At 38.1% G+C, this 27,747-nt stretch overlaps 1 long non-coding RNA gene across 2 annotated transcripts in view; it reads right to left on the bottom strand.

Moving 5' to 3' along the window:
- The window catches only part of LOC120864439, a 132,196-nt gene extending 107,551 nt beyond the window's left edge, over positions 1-24,645 (bottom strand). Inside the window, exons 1-4 of one of the 2 annotated variants that reach the window (XR_005721197.1) lie at positions 24,158-24,645; positions 22,864-22,959; positions 5,226-5,362; positions 3,155-3,293 (exon numbers count right to left, since the gene is read on the bottom strand). This is a non-coding gene — a long non-coding RNA (uncharacterized LOC120864439). The remainder of the gene's footprint in view (positions 1-3,154; positions 3,294-5,225; positions 5,363-22,863; positions 22,960-24,157) is intronic. The other variant, XR_005721198.1, reaches the window with a different exon arrangement.
- Positions 24,646-27,747: the final 3,102 nt, after the last annotated feature.

The raw sequence follows: 27,747 nt of genomic DNA, 5'->3' as shown, positions 1-27,747 counted from the left end.
CACAACAATTGACAACCCAATCAAAAAAAAAAATGGTCAGAAGTTCTAAATAGATATTTCTACCAAGAAGCCATTCAGATGGCCAAGAAACACATGAAAAGATGTTCATCACTAATTACTGGGCCTCTCAGGTAGCTTACCTGCTAAAGAATCCACCTGCAATGCAAGAAACCCCAGTTCAATTCGTGGGTTGGGAAAATTCCCTGGAGAAGGGATAGCCTATCCACACCAGTATTCTTGAGTGTCCCTGGTGGCTCAGACAGTAAAGAATCTGCCTGCAATGCAGGAGACCTGGGTTTGATTACTGAATTGGGAAGATCCCCTGGAAGAGGGCATGGCAATCCACTTCCGTATTCTTGCCTGGAGAATCCCCATGAACAGAGGAGCCTGGCGGGCTACAGTCCATAGGGTTACAAAGAGTTTCAAAAAAAAAACCCAATCAACAAGACAATCCAAAAAAAAAAAAAACGGTCAGAAGTTCTAAACAGACATTTCTCCAAAGAAGACATAGACATGGGCAAGAAACACATGAAAAGATGTTTAATATCACTAATTATTAGAAAAATGCAAATCAAAACCACAATAAGGTATCACTTCACATTGCTAGGAATGGCCGTCATCAAAAAATCTGTGAACAGTAAATGCTGGAAAGGGTGTGGAGAAAAGGGAACCCTTCTCACTGATGGTGAGAATGAAAATTGGTATAGACACTATGGAGAACAGTATGGAGGTTCCTTAAAAAACTAAAAATAGAACTACCTTATAATCCAGCAATCCCACTCCTGGGCATATATACAGAGAAAACCGTAATTCAAAAAGATACATGCATCCAAATATTCAGTTCAGCTTAGTCACTCAGTCATGTCCAACTCTTTGCGACCCATGGACTGCAGCACACCAGGCTTCCCTGTCCATCACCAACTCCCAGAGCTTGCTCAAACTCATGTCCATCCAGTCAGTGATGCCATCCAACCACTTCATCCTCTGTTGCCCCCTTCTCCTCCTGCCTTCAGTCTTTCCCAGCATCAGGGTCTTTTCTAAAGAGTCAGTCATTCACATCAGGTGGTCAAAGTATCAGAGCTTCAGCTTCAGCATCAGTCCTTCCAACGAATATTCAGGACTGATTTCCTTTAGGATTGAAGAGTCTTCTCCAACAACACAGTTCAAAAGCATCAATTCTTCTGTGCTCAGCTTTCTTTATACTCCAACTCTCACATCCATACATGACTACTAGAAAAACCAGAGCCTTGACTAGATGGGCCTTTGTTGAGAAAGTAATATCTCTGCCTTTAAATATGCTGTCTAAGTTGGTCATAACTTTCCTTCCAAGGAGTAAGCGTCTTTTAATTTCATGGCTGAAATCACCATCTGCAGTGATTTTGGAGCCCAGAAAAATAAAGTCAGCCACTGTTTCCACATCTATTTGCCATGAAGTGATGGGATGCCATGATCTTAGTTTTCTGAGTGCTGAGCTTTAAGCCAACTTTTTCACTCTCCTCTTTCACTTTCATCAAGAGGCTCTTTAGTTCTTATTCACTTTCTGCCATTAGGGTGGTGTCATCTGCATATATGAGGTTATTGATATTTCTCCCGGCAATCTTGATTCCAGCTTTTGCTTCTTCCAGCCCAGTGTTTCTCATGATGTACTCTGCATATAAGTTAAATAAGCAGGGTGACAATATATAGCCTTGACATACTCCTTTTCCTATTTGGAGCCAGTCTGTTGTTCCATGTCCAGTTCACACTGTTGCTTCCTGACCTGCATACAGGTTTCTCAAGAGGCATTTCTCAATCAGACATTAGTGAAACAAATATTCATAACTGAAATTATGACCATAAGTGAGTGGTGATTATTTTCTTATGCTCCTCTGTCCATGGAATTCTCTGGGCAAGAATACTGGAGTGGTAGCTATTTCCTTCTTCAGGGGATCTTCTCGACCCAGGGGTCAAACCCAGGTCTCCGGCACTGCAGGCAGATTCTTTCCTGTCTGAGCCATCAGGAAAGCCCTTATATTCTTATAATATGGGCTAAATATTTGTGTCCACCCCACCAAAGTTCATATGCTTAAATCCTAATCCCAATTTGATGGTATTTAGAGGTAGGACCTTTGTGAGGTAATCAGGTCTTGAGCAAGGAGCTTTCATGAATGGAATTAGTGCCCTTATATGAAGAGACATGAGAGAAAGAATCTTTCTTCCTCACCATGGGAAAATACAGCAAGAAGATGGCCGTCTATAAAGCAGGAAGAGGGTCTTCATCAGACACAGACTATGCCAGCTCCTTGATATGAGACTTCCCAACCTTCAGAATTGTAGGAGATAACTGTTGTTTAAGCCACCCAGTTTATAGCATTTTGTTACAGTACTTTGAACTGATTTGAACACGTTGCAAAGAAACAACGAACTAGTTACAGAATATAAGAAAACAAGATACAAGTATATGAAATTGTGGTATGCTTTCTTACAAAGATACACATGAGACTCTACATCAAGCAATGAAATTGAGGAAATGTTTGCCAGATCCTTTGAGAAAATCATAAATTTCTAAGTGATTAGGGTCAATATGACCAATTAAGTCATTAACTATTATTAAGGCATTAGTAGTATATTATTTCTCATTTAGTGGTATATAAATGCTACATCTTAAAATTGATGATATTTTATATTCAATTAAAAAGAGATAAGAGAGCAACAAAATTTTCCAGAACTGATGAAAAACATCAATCCATGTATGCTGCTGCTGCTAAGTCGTTTCAGTCGTGTCTGCTCTGCAACCCCATAGACAGCAGCCCACCAGGCTCCTCTGTCCACAGGATTCTCTAGGCAAGAATACTGGAGTGGGTTGCCATTTCCTTCTCCAATGCATGCATGTACGCTAAGTCGCTTCAGTCGTGTCCAACTCTGCGACCCCATAGACAACAGCCCACCAGGCTCCTCCATCCACAGGATTTTCTCTAGGCAAGAATAGTGGAGTGGGTTGCCATTTCCTTCTCCCAATCCATGTATACTGGAAGCCAAAAGTTCCCAAGCAGTATAAATAAAAGGAAATCCACACTTAAAACACATTATCGTGAAACTGTTTAAAACCAAAAGGAATGAGAAAGACCTTAAAAGCCATCAGGGCACAGTAGAGGGAGGGACAGAGAAAGATTACCTTCAAAAGAAGCTCAGATACCAGTTCATGGAGTGGAGAGTTCAATAATGTTCAGAACAGTAATTCTCCCCAGGTTGATTCATATATCAATTGCTACCAGATTTTCAGCAGTCTTTTAGCAGATATTGGCAAGATGATCCTAAAATGTGTTTAGAATTGCAAATTACATAGAATTACAAAATTTATATAGAATTCATATAGAACGCCAAAACAATTTTGAAAAAGACAAAGCTGGACAACATATGCTTCCCAATTTCAAAACTTGATATAAAGGTACTTCAGTAGTTGTGAACACAATGTAGTACTGGCACAAGGACCGACATGTAAATCACTAGAACAGAACTTATTTTCAATAAAGGTGCAAAGGAAATTCACAAAGGAAAAGATACTCTTTTTAATTAACAGTACTAGGAAAGCTGTATATGCATATGCCAAAAGATAAAGTTACACCTTTATTTCACACTATACAAAATAAATCACAGATTTAAATGTTAGAGCCAAAACAAACTTTTAAAAGAAAACACAGGTGATTATCTTCAATACCTTAGGTTAGGCAAAAATTTCTTTAATATGACACCAAAAATATGGTGCATTCTTTAAAATCTGGTAAGTTAAACCTCATCAAAATTCAAATCCTTTACACTTCAAAAGATACTATTATGAAAATTAAAAGATAAGCAACAGATTGGGAGAAAATATTTGGTAAACATATATATTATAAAGGATTTGTGTACAAAATATGCCAAGAACTCTTTGAATACAAGACAAACAACCCAATCAAAAATCGGGTAAAATTTTTGACAAAACATTTCACCAAAGAAGATATATGGGTGGCTAATAAACACACAAAAAGGTATTCTGTGTTAGTTTAGGAAAATGCAAATTAAAATCACAATGAGAAGCAATTTCATGTCCATTAGGATGACTGTAATAACTTTTTTTAATAAAAGGATAATAACAAATGTTGGCAAGGATGTGGAAAAAAGGAATCCTCATACTTTGCTGATAGGAACACAAAATAATGCAACTACTTTGGAAATTTTGCAGCTCATTAAAAGTTAAAAATAAATTTTCCAAATGACTGAACAATTTTACACCTAGGTATCTACCCAAGAGAAATGAAAATATGCATTTACACAAAGACTTATACATGGATCCTCTTAGCAGCATTATTCATATTCATAGTCAAAAACTATAAAAAAACTAAACGCGCACCACCTGATGAATGGGCAGACATGATGTAGTATATGCATACAGTGGAACACTACTCATCAATAAAAAGAACAAATTACTAACACATACTTCAACATACGAACCTGAAAAATATTATTCTAGGGGAAAAGGGTGGGGGGAGGAACAGACTGGGATTTGGGGATTGGTATGTACATGCTGCTGCTGCTGCTGCTGCTAAGTCGCTTCAGTCGTGTCCGACTCTGTGCGACCCCATAGACAGCAGCCCACCAGGCTCCCCACTCCCTGGGATTCTCCAGGCAAGAACACTGGAGTGGGTTGCCATTTCCTTCTCCAATGCATGAGAGTGAAAAGTGAAAGTGAAGTCGCTCAGTCGTGTCCGACTGCTAGTGACCCCATGTACCGCAGCCCACCAGACTCCTCCATCCATGGGATTTTCCAGGCAAGAGTACTGGAGTGGGGTGCCATTGCCTTCTCCATGTACATGCTACTATACGTAAAATAGTTAACCAACAAAGACCTACTGTATAGCACAGGGAATTCTGCTCAATATTCTATAATAAGCTAAATGGAAAAAGAATTCTAAAAAGAGTAAATATATGTATGTGTATGACTGAATCACTTTGCTGAACACCTGAAACTAACACAGCACTGTTAATTAATTCCAATATAAAATAAAAATTTTTTAATAGAAATAAAAATTGAAAATAAATAAAAATGTTAATATTAAACAGTAAGAGTAGTATTACACAAGTGAAAGTGCAATAAATCATCCTAATGAAATTATCATATATAGAAGTTATTTTCCTACTTAAGCATATTTTAATATTTCAGAAGATTTCATAATTTTCATAAATGAATGATGATAGTGAATACTTACTGAGTACACCAAACAGTTAGACATCAAAGACTTCCAGTGTGGAAATATATATGTATTATTCTAAGTCAAAGAATACCAACACAAGAGACCACATATTGTGTGATTTGATTTATATGAAATTTCCAGGAAAGAAAAATCTACAGAGAAAGAAAATAGATTAATATTGTCCAGGGTAAGAAGAATGGATAGAAGTTACCAAAGGGGAAAGTCATGGGGGATAAGTCACTCAGTCGTGTCCGACTCTTTCTGACCCCATGGACTATATGTAGCCTGTCAGGCTCCTCCATCCATGGGATTCTCCAGGCAGGAATACTGGAGTGGGTTGCCATTTCCTTCTCCAGGAGATCTTCCCAACCCAGGAATTGAACCCGGGTCTCCCACATTGTAGGCAGACACTTAACCATCTGAGCCACCAGGGAAGTCATACTAACTGATACACACTACTATATACAAAATAGATAAATAACAAGGACCTACAATATAGCACAAGAAACTGTACTCAATATCTGGTAATAATCTACAATAGAAAAGAATCTGAAAAAGAATATATACATGTACACACATGACTGGATCACTCTGTACACTTGGAATACAACATTGTGAATCAACTGTACTTAAACTTAAGAAAAAGGAGAGGGAATGGAGATTAACAATTAATGAACATAAAAGATCTTATTTGGGTGACAGAAGTGCCTGAAATCTGATCAATGGTGAAGGCTGCACAATTTGTTAAATTTACTAAAAAAAAAAAGTCATTGAATAAATACTTGCAATGGGTGAAATGATATACTCCAAAGCTATATATACATACATATATATATATAAACATATATGACTATACATACATATATACATATATGAACATCAGACTGATAATTCATGTCACAAAATCAACAGTGAAAACCAGAAAACAAGACACTGAGATCTTATACATGATGACAAACAAAATTGTCATCCCTGAATTTTATTCCCAGTGAAATATATTTAAAGAATTAACACAAAACAGAGACTTCTTCAGGCTTCCCTGACAGCTCAGCTGGTAGAGAATCTGCCTTTAATGCAGGAGACACCAGTTCAATTCCTGGGTCAGGAAGATCCCCTGGAGAAGGGAGAGGCTGCCCACTCCAGTATTCTTGGGCTTCTCTGGTGGCTCAGATGGTAAATAATCTGCCTGCAATGTGGGAGATCCTGAGTTGGGAAGATTCCCCCAGAGGAGGAATGGCAACACACTCCAATATTCTTGCCTGGAGAATCCCCTTGGACAGAGAGGCCTGGTGGGCTAAAGTCCATGAGGTCGCAAAGAGTCAGACAAGACTGCGTGACTAAGCGCGCGCGCGCACACACACACACACACAGCCTTCAGAACAATAAAACTGGAGTTTGTAATCAGCAGATACTCTAGAAGAACTGCTAAAGAATAAACTACAGGTAACAGGAGTGAGCGACTAAGCTAACCATCGGACAATCACACTCATCTCCCACGCTAGTAAGGTCATGCTTAAATGCTTGCATGCAAGGCTTCAGCATTATGCAAACCAAGAACTTTCACATGTCCAACCTGGGTTTAGAAAAGGAAGATGAACCAGAGATCAAATTGCCAACATTCACTGTACTATAGAGAAAGCAAGAGAATTTCAGAAAAACATCTATTTCTGTTTCATCGACTACACTAAAGCCTTTAACTGTGTGGATCATGACAAACTGTAGAAAGCTCTTAGAAAGATGGGAATACCAGACCATCTTACCTGTCTCCTGAGAAACCTGTATGCAGGTCAAAAAGCAGCAGTTAGAACCCTGTATGGAATAACTGATTGGCTCAAGATCAAGAAAGGAGTTCTACCGGGCTGTCTGCTGTCACCCTGTTTGTTTAACCTATACGCTGAGCCCATCATGAGAAATGATGGGCTGGATGCAAGTTGGAAATGCAAGTTGGAATCAACTTAGGCAGGAGAAACATCAGCAACCTCAGATATGCAGACGATACCACTCTAATGGCAGTAAGTGAAGAGAAACTAAAGATTCTCTTGATGAGGGTGAAGGAGGAGAGTGAAAGAGCCAGCTTAAGACTAAATATTGAAAAAACTATGATCATGGCATCCAGCCCCATTACCGTATGGCAAATAAAAGAGGAAAAAGTGGAAATGGTGACAGATTTCCTCCACTTGGCCTCCAAAATCACTATGGATGGTGACCGCAGCCATGAAATCAGAAGATAATTGTTTCTTGGCAGGAAAGCAATGACAGATCTAGACAGTATGTTGAAAAGGTATGTATAGTCAAGGCTATGGTATTGCCAGTGGAAGCTGGGACTGCAAAGAAGATCGCCAAAGAACTGATGCCTTCGAATTGTGGTGCTGGAGAAGACTGTTGAAAGTCCCTTGGACAGCAAGGAGATCAAACCAGTCAACCTTAAGGGATATCAACCCTGAATATTCACTGGAAGGACTGATGACGAAGCTGAAGCTCCAGTGTTTTGGTCATCTGATGCGAACTGACGACTCACTGGAAAAGTCCCTGATGTTGGGAAAGATTCAGGGCAGAAGGAGAAGAGGGCATCAAAGGATGAGATGGCTGGATGGCATCATCGAGGCAATGAACATGAACTTGGGCAAACTCTGGGAGATCGTGAGGAACAGGGAGGCCTGGCATGCTGAAGTCCATGGGGTCGCAAAGAGTCAGACATGACTGGGCAATCGCACAACAACAAGCAGGAATGAGCTCCCAGACAAAACAGCTAACATGCAAGAAAGAACCAGCAACAAATAAGGTGACAAATATGTGAGTATATGTACATAAATATCAAGTATAAAAATTAGTAATAATAAAGTTTCATGGGCTTAAAAATAAACATAAAACAACAGTTTTCAGGAGAGGGGGAACTGGGGTTAAAGTGTCTTTATATTATCGAGAAGGAAGCTAAAAGTAATGATAATAACTTGTTGCTGCTGCTGCTGCTGCTAAGCCACTTCAGTCATGTCTGACTCTGTGTGACCCCATAGACGGTAGCCCACCAGGCTCCACCACCCCTGGGATTCTCCAGGCAAAAATACTGGAGTGGGTTGCCATTTCCTTCTCCAATGCATGAAAGTGAAAAGTCAAAGTGAAGTCAGTCAGTCGTGTCTGACTCTTCGCGACCCCATGGACTGCAGCCTACGAGGCTCCTCCGTCCATGGGATTTTCCAGGCAAGAGTACTGGAGTGGGTTGCCACTGCCTTCTCCTATAATAACTTGAGACTCTGATAGTTATGTTTATTATAACTTCCAGAGTAACCAATAAGTGAATAGAAACAGAATGTATAACTTCTAAATTATTAGAGGGAAAATAAAATCATTTTAAAAAATTATCCATTGTAGGGCTTCCCTGGTGGCTCAGATGGTAACGAATCTGAGAGATGCAATGTGGCCTGCCTGCAATGTGGGAGACTTGGGTTCAATCCCTGGGTTGGGAAGATCCCCTGGAGGAGGGCATTGCAACCCAGTATTCTTCCCTGGAGAATCTCATGGACAGAGGAGGCTGGCAGGCTACAGTCCATGGGTCTCAAAGAGTTGGACACAACTGAGCGACTAAGCACAGAAGACAGCACTCTGTATTAGTCAAGGTTACCCAGAGAAACAGAACCCAAACCAGTAGGGTTTGTCACGTGTGTTACATGTGTGTGTCGAGAGAGAGAAAGAAATACTTATTATAAGAAACTGGCCAATGCAATTATGGAAGCTGACAAGACCCAAGATTTACAGTTAGCAACCTGGAGACCCAGGAGAGCTGATGGTATAGTTCCAGTCCAAGTCCAAAGGCCTAAGAAGCAGGAAAGCCAATGATATGATTCTAGTCTGAAAGCCAGTAGGTATGGGACCCAGGAAGATGTTTCAGGTTGAGTCTGATTGTGGGGAAAAAGCAAATGTCCCAGCTCAAAGGCAATAAGGCAGAAGGAGTTCCTTCTTACTCATCCTTTTTGATCTCTTTAAATCTATAACAGATTGGATGAGACACACCCATATTGAGGAGGGCAATCTGCTTTACTCAACCTACCAATTCAAATGTTAATCTCGTTTGGAATGTTTGATAAAACATCTGGGCACCCTGTGGCCTGGTCAAGCTGACTCATTAAATTAATCATCACATCAAACCAAAAGAAAGCAAAAATGGAGAGCAAAACAGAAAAGACACATCAAATATAAAGTGAAAAATAGGACACCAAAGCCTACCACATCAGTAAATGCATTGAATGTGATCAAATTTAAACCCTTAGAATCCACTAGATGTCTGATAGAAGGTATATTAATTCAATCCACTGATTCACTAACATCTACTATGCGTTATGTACTATTTTCAGTACATAGACACAACAGTGGGAAAAAAGCAATCAGATTACAGAATAATAAACAGGCTGCGACCGGCGCACTAAGCGCAGGTGGCTGCGACCAGCGGCGGCCAAGAGGAATTACCCCACGTCCGAGGTCAGGGGCAGTGGTCAAGAGTGCCAGGCTGCAACGGCACAGAACGGCCAAGAGGAGCTACCCCATGTCTGAGGTCAGGGGCAGCGGCCGGGAGGAGCAACCACACACCCAAGGACTGGTGGCTGCGCAGGTACAGGAGGGCCTAGAGGAGCCATCCCACCTTGAAGGTCAGGAAGGGCGGCAGTGAGGAGATACCCATCATCCAAGGTAAGGAGCAGCGGCTGCGCTTTGCTGGAGCAGCGGTGAAGAGATACCCCACACCCAAGGTAAGAGAAACCCAAGTAAGATGGTAGGTATTGCAAGAGGGCATCAGAGGGCAGACACACTGAAACCATATCACAGAAAACTAGTCAATCTAATCACACTAGGACCACAGCCTTGTCTAACTCAATGAAACTAAGCCATGCCTGCAGGGCAACCCAAGACGGGAGGGTCATGGTGGAGAGGTCTGACAGAGGTCCACTGGAGAAGGGAATGGCAAGCCACTTCAGTATTCTTGCCTTGAAAACCCCATGAACAGTATGAAAAGGCAAAACGATAGAACACTGAAAGAGGAACTCCCCAGGTCAGTAGGTGCCCAATATGCTACTGGAGGTCAGTGGAGAAATAACTCCAGAAAGAATGAAGGGATGGAGCCAAAGCAAAAACAATACCCAGCTGTGGATGTGACTGGTGATAGAAGCAAGGTCCGATGCTGTAAAGAGCAATATTGCATAGGAACCTAGAATGTCAGGTCCATGAATCAAGGCAAATTGGAAGTGGTCAAACAAGAGATGGCAAGGGTGAACATCGACATTCTAGGAATCAGTGAACTAAAATGGACTGGAATGGGTGAATTTAACTCAGATGACCATTATATCTACTACTGCGGGCAGGAATCCCTCAGAAGAAATGGAGTAGCTATCATGGTCAACAAAAGAGTCCGAAATGCAGTACTTGGATGCAATCTCAAAAACTACAGAATGATCTCTGTTCGTCTCCAAGGCAAACCATTCAATATCACGGTAATCCAAGTCTATGCCCCAACCAGTAATGCTGAAGAAGCTGAAGTTGAACGGCTCTATGAAGACCTACAAGACCTTTTAGAGCTAACACCCAAAAAAGATGTCCTTTTCATTCTAGGGGACTGGAATACAAAAGTAGGAAGTCAAGAAACACCTGGAGTAACAGGCAAATTTGGCCTTGGAATGTGGAATGAGGCAGGGCAAAGACTAATAGAGTTTTGCCAAGAAAATGCACTGATCATAGCAAACACCCTCTTCCAACAACACAAGAGAAGACTCTACACATGGACATCACCAGATGGTCAACACTGAAATCAGATTGATTATATTCTTTGCAGCCAAAGATGGAGAAGCTCTATACAGTGAACAAAAACAAGACCGGGAGCTGTGGCTCAGATCACGAACTCCTTATTACCAAATTCAGACTTAAATTGAAGAAAGTATGGAAAACTGCTAGACCATTCAGGTATGACCTAAATCAAATCCTTTATGATTATACAGTAGAAGTGAGAAATAGATTTAAGGGCCTAGATCTAATAGATAGAGTGCCTGATGAACTATGGAATGAGGTTCATGACATTGTAGAGGAGACAGGGATCAAGACCATCCCCATGGAAAAGAAATGAAAAAAAGCAAAATGGCTTGTCTGGGGAGGCCTTACAAATAGCTGTGAAAAGAAGAGAAGCGAAAAGCAAAGGAGAAAAGGAAAGACATAAGCATCTGAAGCAAGGTTCCAAAGAATAGCAAGAAGAGATAAGAAAACCTTCTTCAGCAATCAATGCAAAGAAATAGAGAAAAAGAACAGAATGGGAAAGACTAGCAGTCTCTTCAAGAAAATTAGAGATACCAAGGGAACATTTCATGCAAAGATGGGCTCGATAAAGGACAAAAATGGTATAGACCTAACAGAAGCAGAAGATATTAAGAGGTGGCAAGAATACACAGAAGAACTGTACAAAAAAGATCTTCATGACCTGGATAATCACGATGGTGTGATCACTCACCTAGAGCCAGACATCCTGGAATGTGAAGTCAAGTGGGCCTTAGAAAGCATCACTACGAACAAAGCTAGTGGAGGTGATGGCAAATCCTGAAAGATGATGCTGTGACAGTGCTGCACTCAGTATGCCAGCAAATTTGGAAAACTCAGCAGTGGCCACAGGAATGGAAAAGGTCAGTTCTCATTCCAATCCCAAAGAAGGGCAATGCTAAAGAATGCTCAAACTACCACACAATTGCACTCATCTCACATGCTAGTAAAGTAATGCTCAAAATTTCCAAGCCAGGCTTCAGCAATACGTGAACCGTGAACTTCCTGACGTTTAAGCTGGTTTTAGAAAAGGCAGAGGAACAAGAGATCAAATTGCCAACATCTGCTAGATCATGGAAAAAGCAAGAGAGTTCCAGAAAAACATCTCTTTCTGCTTTATTGACTATGCCAAAGCCTTTGACTGTGTGGATCACAATAAACTGTGGAAAATTCTGAAAGAGATGGGAATACCAGACCACCTGACCTGCCTCTTGAGAAATCTGTATGCAGGTCAGGAAGCAACAGTTAGAACTGGACATGGAACAACAGACTGGTTCCAAATAGGTAAAGGAGTATGTCAAGGCTGTATATTGTCACCTTGCTTATTTAACTTATATGCAGAGTATATAAGTTTCATGAGAAGTGCTGGACTGGAAGAAACACAAGCAGGAATCAAGATTGCCAGGAGAAATATCAATCACCTCAGATATGCAGATGACACCACCCTTATGGCAGAAAGTGAAGAGGAACTAAAAAGCCTCTTGATGAAAGTGAAAGTGGAGAGTGAAAAAGTTGGCTTAAAGCTCAACATTCAGAAAACAAAGATCATGGCATCTGGTCCCATCACTTCATGGGAAATAGATGGGGAAACAGTGGAAACAGTGTCAGACTTCATTTTTGGGGGCTCCAAAATCACTGCAGATGGTGACTGCAGCCATGAAATTAAAAGACGCTTACTCCTTGGAAGAAAAGTTAAGACCAACCTAGATAGCATATTCAAAAGCAGAGACATTACTTTGCCGACTAAGGTCCATCTAGTCAAGGCTATGGCTTTTCCTGTGGTCATGTATGGATGTGAGAGTTGGACTGTGAAGAAGGCTGAGGGCCGAAGAATTGATGCTTTTGAACTGTGGTGTTGGAGAAGACTCTTGAGAGTCCCTTGGAGATCCAACCAGTCCATTCTGAAAGAGATCAGCCCTGGGATTTCTTTGGAAGGAATGATGTTAAAGCTGAAACTCCAGTACTTTGGCCACCTCATGTGAAGAGTTGACTCATTGGAAAAGACTCTGACGCTGGGAGGGATTGGGGGCAGGAGGAAAAGGGGACGACAGAGGATGAGATGGCTGGATGGCATCACTGACTCGATGAACGTGAGTCTGAGTGAACTCCAGGAGTTGGTGATGGACAGGGAGGCCTGGCGTGCTGCGATTCATGGGGTCGCAAAGAGTCGGACACGACTGAGCGACTGAACTGAACTGATTCTGTATTCATTTTCATCTATCTATAATCCCTTCCTCCCTTTTAAAAAGACTGTGCTGATTTATAATTGAAAACATTTTATAAAACAGGTTAATATAAAATTAAAGACAAAGGAAGCTCAATAATTACATGAACAAATTCAGGAGTAAAGAATTCGCCTGCCAACGCAAGAGATGTGGGTTCAATCCCTGAGTCAAAGATCCCCTGGAGAAGGAAATGGCAACCCACTCCAGTTTTCTTGCCTAGGAAATCCCATGGACAGAGAAGCCTGGTGGGCTACAGTCCATGGGGTTACAAAAGTTGAACATGACGTAGTGACTAAACAGCAACAAGAACATGGTTAAACAAGCAACCACACATGAGGAAATTACTAAAAGTAAGTAGTATCAGTATTAAAACTTGAGCTAATAGGCATCCAAGGCAAAAAGGGAAATAGCACATTTTAGTCACGTACCTACCAAAAATTGTTATTCAATAGAACACACAAACTTTCATTTAGCCCTAAAGTATAATGAAAATGAACAGAGAGCCTTATATTCTGAGAAATATATAATTATATAGGCTGTTCCAAGAGATCCAGTAGCCAACCTAAGAAGCTTCATACAAAGACAAGTTGGGTATGATAGGAGAAAAATGTGGGCCTCATATTCAGACAGGAGAAGGCAATGGCACCCCACTCCAGTACTCTTGCCTGGGAAATCCCATGGACGGAGGAGCCTGGTGTGCTGTAGTCCATGGGGTCGCTGAGAGTTGGACACGACTCAGTGACTTCACTTTCACTTTTCACTTTCATGCATGGAGAAGGAAATGGCAACCCACTCCAGTGTTCTTGCCTGGAGAATCCCAGGGACAGCGGAGCATGGTGGGCTGCTGTCTATGGGATTGCACAGAGTTGCACACGACTGAAGCAACTTAGCAGCAGCATATTCAGACAGAACTGAGTTTCAGACATATTCCATGCCAGGCTGGATGAATCAGAAAGTGGATTCAAGACTGCTGAGAGAAATATCAACAACTTGAGATATGCAGAAAGCAAAGAGGGACTAAAGAGCCTTTTGATGAGGGTGAGTGAGGAGTGTGAAAAAGCTGGCTTAAAACTCAACATTCAAAAAACTGAGATCATTTCATCCTATCCCATCACTTCATGGCAAATAGATGGGGGAAAAGTGGAAATAGTGACAGATTTTATTTTCTTAGGTTTCAAAATCACTGTGGACAGTGACTGCAGCCATGAAATTAAAAGACGCTTGCTCCTTGGGAGAAAAGCTATGGCCAACCTAGACAGCATATTAAAAAGCAGAGACATCACTTTGCTTTTTCCAGTAGTCATGTACACATTAGAGGTGGGCCATAGAGAAAGCTGAGTGTCAAAGAACTGATGTTTCCGAATTGTGGTGCTGGAGAAGACTCCTGAGAGTCCCTGGGACTGCAGAGAGATCAAACCAGTCAATCCTAAAGGGAATCAACCCTAAATATTCATTGGAAGGACTGATGCTGAAGCTGAAGCTCCAATACTTTGGCCACCTGATGCAAAGAGCTGATTCGTTGCAAAAGACCCTGATGCTGGGAAAGACTGCAGGCAAAAGGGAGACAACAGAGGATGAGGTGTTTGGGTGGAATCACCGACTCAATAGACATGAATCTGAGCAAACTCCGGGAGATACTGAAGAACAGGAGAGACTGGCGTGCTGCAGTCCATGGGGTCACAAAGAGTCAGACACAACTTAGCAACTGAACAACAACAACATTTTTCATCACCTACAGTCTGTACAAACCTGGCAAGTTACTTAACCTTTCTGAAATCAATTTCCTCATCTCTAAAACAGAAGTATGAATGAAGGAATTAGAGAGATGTTTTATAAAGTATCTAGCATATAATAATTTCTCAAGTTATTATTATTATAGCACCTAATCATAAACATACGGGCAATGTAAACTGATACAGAGAGGAGTTTCTACTTATAGATCAAAGTGTAAGGTGCTTAAAGAATAGTCAGTTCCACAGTACCAATGAACTAAAATATGAACAATATGGAAGTAATATAAATGAAGAGAAAGTTGACTATTGTACACAAATCATAAGGTTTGTATATATACATTTGCATAAGGCAAGTCAAAGGAAAACTGGGCTTTAGTCAAGTGGGTTCATCTTTGGGTTAACAACCACTTTTTGCCTTTTTCCTAAGCATAAACATTAACCAGTAAACTACATAAGAGAAGAGTCCATTCATGGTTTTCCATGCCATCTTTCCCAGTATAGACACATTCAGAGCACTCAATATTTGTTAATCAAAAAATGGGTATCAGCTATTATCTCTGGAATTGATAGTTTTCATTTCAAGAACGTTGTCTAATATATTTTGCAGTGATAGTTTGACTCTATGCATTTCTGTGACTTGTGACATAAACAGGTTTTTTAAATGACCAACTCTGACAGCTAATTTTATGTGTCAACTTGGCTATGCTATAATACTCAGTTATAGATGGGGAAACAATGGAAACAGTAAGAGATTTTATTTTTGGAATCTCCAAAATCACTGCAGATGGTGACTGCAGCCGTAAAATTAAAAGACACTTGCTCCTTGGAAGAAAAGCTATGACCAACCTAGACAGCATATTAAAAAGCAGAGATATTACCCTGCCAACAAAGGTCTGTCTAGTCAAAGCTGTGGTTTTTCCAGTAGTCAGGTATGGATATGAGAGTTGGACTATAAAAAAAGCTGAGCATGGAAGAATTGATATTTTTGAACTGTGGTGTTGGAGAAGACTCTTGAGAGTCCCTTGGACTTCAAGGAGATCAAACCAGTCAGTCCTAAAGGAAATCAGTCCTGAATATTCATTGGAAGGACTGATGTTGAAGCTGAAACTCCAATACATTGGCCACCTGATTCGAAGAACTGACTCAGCAGAAAAGACCCTGATGCTGGGAAAGACTGAAGACAGGAGGAGAAGGGGATGATAGAGGATGAGATAGTTGGATGGCATCACCGACTCAATGGACGTGAGTTTGAGCAACGCTCCAGGAGTTGGTGATGGACACGGAAGCCTGGCGTGCTGCAGTCCATGGGATCAAAAAGAGTCAGACACAACTGAGCGACTGAACTGAACTGAATTAATCAAACACTAAGTTAGGTGTTACTATGAAGGTATTCTGTAAATATTGTTACCATCTCCAATCAGCTGACTTTAGGTAACAGAAATTATCCTCAGTAACTTGGATGAGCCTCATCCCATGAGCTGAAGGCCTTAAGAGCAAAAATTGAAGGTCCCAGGCAAGAAGAAATTCTTCCTCCAGACTGCAGCATTATCTTCTGCCTATCTTCTGCAAACTTGCCCTACAGAATTTAGGCTTGACGGTCCCCTCAATCAAGTGAGCCACTTTCTTAAGATAAATCATAAATGTATGTGTGTATATGTATATGTTTATATATATATATATATATAGGTTCTGTTTCCCTGGGGAGCCCTGACTAATACACCACTGAATTGAATGATTTGTTTGAGGCTTTAAAGTACTAAGTCAACATCAAAAGTAGAATACACCAAAAATAATACTGTGTGTTGCTTTCGACCTACAGTTTTAACTAAAACAAAATATGTCTTTTATATTCTTTGATATCAGTGCTAAAGTACTGATTCCAACCAGCATCTATCATCTTCAAAATTCAAGTCCCTTGAATATTTTTGCATAATAAGATAGAGATTTCTCAGTATCAAAACCATGTACTATTTTTTAACCATATGCCATTAAATCCAATAGAAAGGAATTTCTTTAAAAATTCTTTTAAAATTATCCACAACATTAGTAGCATAAGACTTAAATCATACAACATGCACTAATACCCTATCAGTGTTCATATAATAAAAAGTAAGATATAATTGTGTACTCCACACCTACTGTTTGTTTGGTTGGGTTTTTTTAAATTTATTTATTTTAATTGGAGGCTAATTACTTTACAATATTGTATTGGTTTTGCCATACATTGACATGAACCCACCAAGGGAGGTGGGAGGGGATTCAGGATGGGGAACACATGTACTCCACACCTATTAATCCTTAGTTCCACTCCTTAGCATATACCTACATGAGAGAAATAAAGAGCTTATCAAATCTATGCCAAGGAAGGATTTAACCAAAAATATTCAAAAGGGCCATATATTTTAATACATCAGATGCTAAAGATTCACTTTATATTATTAGGATAAAAACTGCTACTTTTATTGTACAAAACTAGAAAAGGTACACCAATGTAATGTTGATATTGAGAAATGTAATATATAGTTATGGAATATGAGATACTTGGAACATGTTACAAAAATGCAAATTTTATTTTCCTATATGTACATTTAGTGATAAAAGAATTGGAGATTAAATGTCAAGGGTTAAAGTGTAAACTGGAACAAAAGCCTCTGGCATATTTTATTTACACTGAACATTCTGACCCTGTTAAATACTCATCTAGAAATGTAAATACCAGAAATTTATTCTTATGTATTTTGCTTCAGTTTTCCTGTAATTTACAGACACTTCCATTCTCTCTCACTCTACTAATGCTAAATTTTTCAAGTGAATCAATTAATAGAAGCAATCAGGTTATATATCACAAAATGTAGACAATCTAGAAATCTATTTTACTTAGTCAACATAAACAAATGATTAAAATAATTCCATTTCTGTGACTTTAAAAAATGTTCTTGTGTCCTCCTTTCCATGCTAGTCTTCTTCTAGCCCTAAGTCTTATAGCCAGGTCACAGCAACAAAAGCCCATTTTACCATCTATTGCTTACCTCAGTATACCTAAAGAAATACAATAAATGTTTCTAGATTTCAAATGTACAGCTATGTCACAGAGGTAAAAAGCACTGAGCCAGCCTGGAAAATGACAGTATTTTATGGCCTCACTTTAGTTTATGGTCATTTCACAAAATCTACCAAAGTCATAAAAGATTTAAAGTTTGTTTCTCTACTGATAAAATTAATAAGTTGATCCTTTGCCTTCTCATTTCTAATTACTAATTCTGCAATTTCAATTCTACTAGGATGGTTTATATTGTTAAAAACATCTTTGGAGAATTAATCTTTTGGTCATAATTTTTAAATGAATAATTGATTAAATATATAATTCATTGCCTAATCAGGAATAAAATTTTAATCCCATAAAAGATATTTAATAGCAATTTTAACTACTAAGCACATAATTAATGGTGTTAGGGGACAAAAATTAAATTTCAAGGTGACTAAAGCATAAATTCAAGAACTGCAGACAATTCTAGAGTAACACAACATTAAAACTAAAAGATGATAGCTATGTTTATAAAATTATATGTAATTATAACTTACTATCCACCTTTTCACATAAATTAATATAGTGTAAGATTTTATTCAGAAAAAAAACTTTTGTAAAACATTTTTAAAGGCCATGAAAGAGCAATAAAACAATTTTTGGTTCTAATTTAAATAAATCTTATTCATAAAGGAAAGCAAAGAAAGTTAAAAGGCGTTGGAACTTTTAAGATATTAATTACTGTGTATTTACATAGACAGAAATTATGACAGTACAATTCCATGACCCTTCTATGTGCAAAGCTTCCATTAACCTTGATTTTGCCTTTATAAGCAAGAATTACTTCATCATATATAATATTTTTATTAGTAAGAGAATCTCATAATAATACTATCAAGAAATTGAGGCCCTACATACTCAAGCCTCAGAGTTTTCAATGAAGGAACCATACTTTTACTATGGCAATGACTGAATTTTGTGCAAAATTCTCAAATTTTGAATATATCACATTATGGAGCATCCATTTTATTTTTCAATTGCTTGGGTGGATAGAATCAAAGGAAATGCAATTATACTTCAGGAATTTTCTACCATTCAATTGCCAGTGTAGTTATGCATGAAGAACTCTAAGTCAAAAGAAAACAGAATACATTTTAAAGCAGAATTGACCCCCTTTATTTGGTTTTACAAATGAAAAGATTCAAGATTCAGGTCACTTTTCCCTACTCAAAAAGAGACCTATTAATAAGCATTAAAATGCTTCACATTTTACAGTCTGCAATATCATTGCTTCATTATGAATTAGGTATTTAGGAGAAAACGCATTTCCTAAAACTGTACAAAACTACAAAAATATACAGTTTCTCCAACATGCAGTTTTTAAATACTAAGAAAGAAATGTAACTGTTGTTTTCTGCAACCTAGGCTCAGGCAACTGCCCAAGCAGCCTATGGGGGACTGATATCAATAGGAGTTTTATGCCTGATGGAAAATCACCCTAAAGCTTTTTTTTTTTTATCTGAAAAATAACGTCATCACTGTGATTTCCACCCTGGGATACAGAAGCGGGAATTACATTGTGTTGTTAAAATGTTAGCAACCGCATTTCATTTTTTGAAAAGGCAATTTAGTTTTCCTGAAGTAAAGAGTTGATTATATCTCTTATTACTGTTACAAGAATTTGATATATCACAAAGTATGAGTTACAGCATGTGCCAACTATCAACCAGGAAAAATGAACCTGATTCATAATTCACTTTGAGAATGTCTAGTTAGTCAATCAAGTGATTTGTAATCATGAAGATTGCCAGAAATGGAATGAATAATGAGCCACAGTAAAATCCCTTGATTTTTTTTTTTTTAGTATTCTTATTTCATTATGTGACTTTTATTGCCATTTTTGATCGCTGTTTCTCAGCAGCACAATTAAATCGCACATATTTACTTAGAAGTTTTTGACTATTAAATAGGCTAAAGAATATACAAGTTGAATGACCAGAGTATTTAATGTCTCCCTACAAAATTAAAAGTCTTAGTGATTATAGCTTTAGCACAGAAAATTTCATTATCTTCCAACTCCCTCAACAGTTGCCGTATTTAATTTAAATTATTTTGTGCAAATGCTATTTCTGGATAGCTTATTGTAGTTCAGAATACTTTCTCAAGTTGTTTCTATATAGTCTAAAATCATTTAGCAGAATTTTGTTAATATCAGAAGCCTTAAATCTCCTTTAATATTGTCAATGCATACTATTTCCTCAGTTAAAACTATAACATAAGCTGATGGCCAAAGAACTTTTGACCTCTAACATATGTTATTAAATAATACATATTTATTGCTAAATATACATAATATTAATTATTGTAATATACAATCATATTGAATTATATGATAGATATATCTATAGTTAGTATCATCTTATTAAATTACAAATATAAAAAATATAAACCAACTTACAGCTTGGCATATCACTAAAGGGGTAATATGATAAATTAGTGTTTTTCAAAATGTAAAAATACTAAATTATGTAAGAATTTGTCACTCTGATAATATTGGCTACTATTAGCTTGTTATGAGGATGGCATGACATAAGAACTACACAGTTGTAAAGCAAATAGAACTTTAAATGTGACAACAAATAGGCTCATTCTTTGTTGTATTTTTCATAATTTTCAAGCAAAAAAGTCTTTATCCAAATTTAGACTGATTATAACACCAGACCACCCGTGGCTCTCCTTATAAGTAATAAGTCCTTAAGTCAAGACCTATTGTACTCATTATTGAAATCTAATACTTATGAAAAATTCAACTATTTAAATTTTGTGGATTAATTTCCCATAATAAATGTTCAAGGTAACAAAATTCCAGGCATACACTATACTGACTCCAAGAAGCAAGGACAATTATGGTGAGACCTCAGGAAAGATACTGTTTTTCATTCTGGATAGTCCCTGAAAAGTATAGCAGCACTCTACCTTGGAATTCAATTTATCACCATTAGGTAAGAATCATCTTCCCTTTCCTACAGAGATTAACCATTCATTCAACAAATGCTTATTAAGCATCCATTATGTGTCAGATACTGTGCTAAAAATGGGGGATGTAAAAATGAATCAAACACACAGCCTTTGTACTCACCCTTGAGAGACCCCTAATCTAGTTAGAAAGATTCATACAGGTAAACAAATAAAATAAAGGTTCTAGAATAGATCTATGTATTGAAAAGACTCAAAGAATGTAATGTACAATGACAGAGGTCAGTAGTCACAAAAAGCTTGAGACAGATAACAAAGTTGAATCTTTATGAAAAGTCACTATTCACCAGGAAGCAAGGAGAAAAGATCATAATTGTAAGAAGGAGAATATTAATCAAGAAGTGCCAAATAGCTAATTACCATAGGGTGACCACAAGCCACTCAGTTTAACTGAAGTTGACATGTAAAGAAAATATATGAAGTTGGGTGGTGAGGAAGAAGGCCACCAGATGTAAGCCTGAAGTAGTATGTAACAGATCAATAACAAAAGTTCTATTTGTACACTAACAAAATATATGTCTTATAAACAACAGAAACTTTTGAAGAACTTTAAGCATAAAAAATCACAGGGCCATAGGTTTCCATAATGTCTAAACAATTTATGCATTTGGCTTCCTTCACAATGGTCAAATTAACATTTTACATTTTATTATGTAGCTGATGGAGAACGAATACCACTATTTTGGCCTACTTATTTTATATTCATATGTAAATAATCTCCCAAAACAAGGGTCTCAGCCTCTAGCAGACTTGTGAATTGAACCGCAATTCTGAAGAGTGTGGCAAACACTGAAAATATACCAAGTTTACCAAGGAAGCATATCCAGATTCTACTTAGAGAAGTCATACATGTGATGTATGTATATGCACACACACACACAACACGGATAATATATTGACTTTCAAACGTTATGTCCACGTAAAGTCACAAAAGCAAGTGTTTAACATAGACACATTTTGGTGTACCTCAATCAGTAGTACAAAATCACTATGAACTAGCCAGACTATGTTTCAAAATAAAGTACCCCAGTCCTGAATTGCATACATAAAAGCTTCATGCAGCTTAATGCAGCATTTATAAACAGGAACTCTGAGGTCAGAGAGTCCAGGGTTGGAATCCTGAATTAGCCACAATCTTACACCCTGGAGAAGGAAATGGCAACCCACTCCAGTACTCTTGCCTGGAAAATCCCATGGATGGAGGAGCCCAACAGGCTACAGTCCATGGGGTCACAAAGAGTCAGACACGACTGAGTGACTTCACTTCACTTTATACAAATTATTAACCTCTTTGAGTCTTAGTTGCCTTATCTATAAGCCTGGGATAATTATTCCTGTCCCACAACACTGTTATGAAGATACGAGTACAGAAAGCACTTGGCACAGGGTTGAGCAAATATTAATTATTCAGTAAATAGTATCTTATTATTACAGATAGAATAGAAATTATTCTAGTTGTGATAAACTCATTTATACACTAAAAAAATTTGGTTTATTTGCATATAGTTATTAAAGAAATTTCCAAAGTCTAGTCCAACTGAAAATATTTGATGTAGGCTTAATGTGAAAATAATAATATGAGAAAATCATCTAAAACCAATGTTTTAAAGGAAAAAGATTTTAAAAAATGCATCAAGTTATAATTAATTATTTACAGAGCATGGGAAGGGTGAGCCCAATCACTACGGGACTATTGGGAGCCTCTTTCAGGAAAAGGAAAACTGCAGTCAAATCTTTTCTCCAAAGATTTGAGAACCCATGTCATTCCTTTTTTGAATTTCATTGCCTCTTACTAAAAGATTTAGTACAGATGATGAGGCTGGTTATAATCACATAATGACATGTACCTGTAATATAAGGAGCTTCTCCCTAGAATGGAGGTCTTTTTTGACTTCGGTGAGCATCAGTCCTAACAGTCTCTGATCTTGGGATTTGCTTATAACCTTAAAAAAAATAAAAAGATAATAACAATAAAGCAACAAAAACGTAGAATACTAGTAAAGCAAGACTGTAAAAGAAAATTTACTTTGACAGTCTGACAACAGAGCGGACTCAAATGAAAATAACTAGAATAGAGAGCCAAAGCAACATGGTAACTGTATCAAGTTACTTATACATATACTCAAGGTTAGGTAAATTTGGGTCAAGTCAAAAATGTAATTACTATAGTAAAATGAAGTTATGATTATTAAATATGCATTAAATGATATTAACCTGAACTACAGATTGCTATATAGATACACTACTAACTCTTGTGATAATATTAAACATATATATGTAGTCATTCACTGTGTTTCTGAGATAGCAAACGTGCGGCAAGCATTAACATCAGGTACCCTCTGAAAAATTATAATCTATATATTTGAAAATGGAAAATAATCTTTATAATTATACTGCAATTATTCTGAAATTTCCTAAAATCAGTAATATATTTTAAAACAAGCATGCAATACAGGTGATTCTATTCTGCCCATATTTATTCAAATAAAAGTCATGAATTATAAGTCAGCTAGCATGTGTTATATAGAAATAAGAACAGAAGTGAGAGAAAGAAGCTAATCAAACTACTGTTATTAGGTATATTCATGAATAGCAAATTATTACTTCCATTCCAATTTTAGGCAATCCCTTAGACACAAGTAGTGAAGCACTATGGTTTGCCATTCTAATGCTGTTGAGCCACTCAGTCATGTCCGGCTCTGCAGTTTCATGGACTGCAGCCTGCTCGGCTCCCCTGTCCTTCACTGTCTCCAGGAGTTTGCTCAAACTCAGACCCACTGGGGGTCCCCTGGTGGCTCAGCTGATAAAGAATCCGCCTGCGATGCAGGAGACCTGGGTTCAACCCCTGGATTGAAAAGATCCCCTGGAGAAGGGAACAGCTCTCCACTCCAGCATTCTGGCCTGGAGAATTCCATGGATTGTATAGTCTATGGAGTGGCAAAGAGTCCCACATGACTGAGCGACTTTCACTTTCAAGTCCCTTGAGTCAGTTATGTCACTCAACCATCTCAGCCTCTGTCACCCCCAAAATCCTAATAATGTCTCACAAAAAAAGTTTAAACCAAATAGTTGTTTGATAATACTGAAAATATAAAATAATGCTAGTATGATCTTTCCTGTATGAAGATGATACTGACTCACCGTCAACAAAGACGAGGTTCAAGCTGATTTTCCACAGTGAAGATAGATTTCCTGATACAGCCATTCTCTTGCCAAAGCTCCCTGGTGAATAATAGCTTGTATCTGCAAGATAAGTGTTACCAATAGTCACAGAAAGTAACAAAATAAAATTATCAGTATAGAAATGAAACCTATGCCTTGGTCCCAACCACTGTGTTTTGATGAACTAAAACTGAAGTCACAAAAATATATAAATACTGTATAATACTTAAAAACAAAATTGCATATGCATTTACTCTGATATATTAATTGTATTCTATATATCACTGACCTAAAAATACAAATAATCACAGCCTGACCTCTATCCCTAAGTAAAAATGTTCTCAGCCATCTTAACTAAAACAAAAATTGCATCTGACATGTAAAACCTGAAGTATATAATGAAAATGCTCAAAACATGAAAGCATGCCAACTTTACATCCCTCATCACCAGTAGCAATAACTGAGGAAATTACAGAATATTTTTGTTAATGTTAGCAATATTCTCAATAGCATTAAAAACAGTATGACTACAACCAAAATTATTTCAACATTTCCCAGAATCCTGAAAAATACTTCTACTTTTCATGAAGAAAAAGTACTTTCGTTACTAGCTTCAGTGTTCATTCATGTTAATGCAGAACAGAGGTTTTGTAATCAAATATTCCTGATACAGAATTTAATCAGTTGCCAGATGAATCTCCTTCATAAGAGTTGAGGAAGCTAGCTAAACATTGCTGAAGACATACTTTATAGTAGAAGTAAAATTAATGTATGGGCTTCTTTGTTATTTAAGGAAGTAAGAGATTAATATTTGTTAAAAATCAGTAAGAAGCAGAACTTCCCTAGAGGTCCAGTGGTAAAGACTTTGTGCTTCCAATGCAGGGGTCGTGGGTTTGCTCCCTGGTCAGGGAATTAAAATCCCACAAGCCATGTGGTATGGCCAAAGTAGCCAAAAAATTAAAATTTAAAAAATTTAATGAAAAAAAATGAGTAAGCAGCAGCTAACAGCTATATACAATTTAAACAAAAGCATGATGCTAAATACCTATGATGAGCAGTGTTAGTCGCTCAGTCATGTCCAACCCCGTGCAACCCCATGGACTGTAACACGCCAGGATTTTCTGTCCATGGAATTCTCCAGGCAAGAATACCAGAGTGGGTTGCCAGTTCCTTCTCCAGGGTGTCTTCCCGACCCAGGGATCAAACCCAGGTCTCCTGCATTGCAAGCAGATTTTGAGCCACCAGGGAAGCCTCTGAGTCTATTTGGGGGTTCCATATCAAGTATAAAAATAACAAGGCATAGTACACAATCTCAAAGAAATCACAGTATCAGTATTATTGAAACATTCCCCACTTCCACTTCTACATAGTTCCTGCAATAATAAACAGCTAAATTCCAACCCAGGTCCTCTTCTAGAACAGGAAGGACGAAGTAGAAGAGCACAGCATCATACCAGAACAAGTTAGCTACCACAGGGATGAGGCTCTGGGGCTCCTCCTGCAAACGGAGATAAGGGAATTTCAATAGGATGTTGAGAAAATTTACTACAGCCTGTGATGGAGGTCTACTGTCACCTGTAAACAAATAAACTGTTAATTTTAAGGTACTAAACTGTTTCCAGTCACAATTCTGTTTTAAAAGGTTATTCTCCTTATCAACTCTTCATTATTTTCCTTCCCATCCTCTCTCACCAACTCATCAAAATTGAGAATTAGGGTGCAAACTCCTAAACTTCCTCTTCATTGTGGTTCCCATTTCCACAATGCCTAGCAGAGCACCTTCCAATTTTTAAATGCTTAATAAATGTTTGGTAAATTGAACTCAACTAGTAATCTTACTTGTCCACTTGTCACCTACAAAATCATCATTTATGCTAACTACACCCATCATTCTTGGCAGGACAGTATGAGATGAAAAGATAAAATGATTTATTAATTCAACAAATGTTTTGCTCAAACACCTACTAGGTACCATGTTAACGTCCATGGATATTAGTGTAAATGATCCCTGCCTTTAAATAACTCAGTCTAGTAAGAAAGATAAAAAAGGAAAATAGCCATTATAATACGCTGAAATCAGTTTATAACAAGTTTAATAGAAAGTGCTACAGATACTAAAAGGGAGGAAAACTGGCTTAGAACAAAGGCTTTAGAGAGGAGATGTCATGTGAGATGAGTACTAACAAATAAGTAGCTGCTGAACAGAAGGATAAACAGAGAAAGGGCATTCTAAGCAAAAGAAAGAGTGAAAAATTATCGATATGCAAAAGAGTACACAATATATTGAGAATTTTGAGAAGCTTTTGGAAAAGTAGCAAATGAGGGGGGAAAAAGACATACAGAACATTATAGAGATGCCTTATGATACTAAAAGGCTACAGCTCTGTCCCGACTAAAGGAGATAAGCCAAGAATATGACATGACCATTAAAAAGATCTTGGCAGCAGTGTGAAAGATCAGAGGGAAGACAAGACGAGAGAGGCATGGGACCAAATCATGAGACAAAGATGACTTGACTTTAATGGTTTATGAAAACTGTGGTGACCTAGTTCATGGGTTTGTTACCCAGTGGATCTTAAATTTAGATATACATTTAGAGACTACTATAGATTTACAGACTTCTCTTGTGGCTCAGATGGTAAAGCATCTGTCTACAATGCGGGAGACCTGGGTTTGATCCCTGGGTCAGGAAGAATGCCCTGGAGAAGGAAATGGCAATCCAATCCAGTACTATTGCCTGGAAAATCCCATGGACAGAGGAGCCTGGTAGGCTACAATCCATGGGGTCGCAAAGAATCGGACACGACTGAGCGACTTCACTTTCACTTTCACAGATTCTAATTTATTTTAGAAAACTGCTTATGTGATATAACCTCAACCAAACAGCACAGCAGGAATTTCAAAGAAATTATATCAAGATTCCAAAATATAATGACTAGCTCAGGGTACTGGGATTACAGGTTATACTTTTCTTCTTGTTACTGATATGTTCAAAATTTCCCACACATTAGAATTAAAAATAAATGTCAGGGCAATTTCTTGAAACATAAAAGCTACAACTGGCATTAACCCTAAATGGCCAGTGCCAGGATTCCTTGACAACATAATTGACTTCAAAGGCTCCCTTCACAACCACAGCCCACTAGACATAAAATACTCATGCCTACATCAGAAAATAAACCCATTCCCTTTCTACTCCTGTAATTTCCTCTTACCTTGAATGACTATCTAAATCCTAACCTCATCATTTGTTGTTGTTCAGTTGCTAAGTCATGTCTAACTCTTTGCAACCCCATAGACTGCAGCATGCCAGGCTTCCCTGTCCATCAGCAATTCCCGGAGCTTGCTCAAACTCATGTCCATCAAGTCAGTGATGCCATCCAACCATTTCATCCTCTGTCGTCCCCTTCTCCTCCTGCCTTCAGTCTTTCCCAGCATCAGGGTGTTTTCTAAAGAGTCAGTCATTTGCATCAGGTGGTCAAAGTATCAGAGCTTCAGCTTCAGAATCAGTCCTTCCAATGAATATTCAGGACTGATTTCCTTTAGGATTGTTGACTGGTTTGATTTCC

Source organism: Oryx dammah, unplaced genomic scaffold (genome assembly GCF_014754425.2).
Source record: "Oryx dammah isolate SB20612 unplaced genomic scaffold, SCBI_Odam_1.1 HiC_scaffold_5, whole genome shotgun sequence".
NCBI classification, from domain to species: domain Eukaryota; kingdom Metazoa; phylum Chordata; class Mammalia; order Artiodactyla; family Bovidae; genus Oryx; species Oryx dammah.
This window is presented reverse-complemented; position numbering and strand designations above follow the sequence as displayed.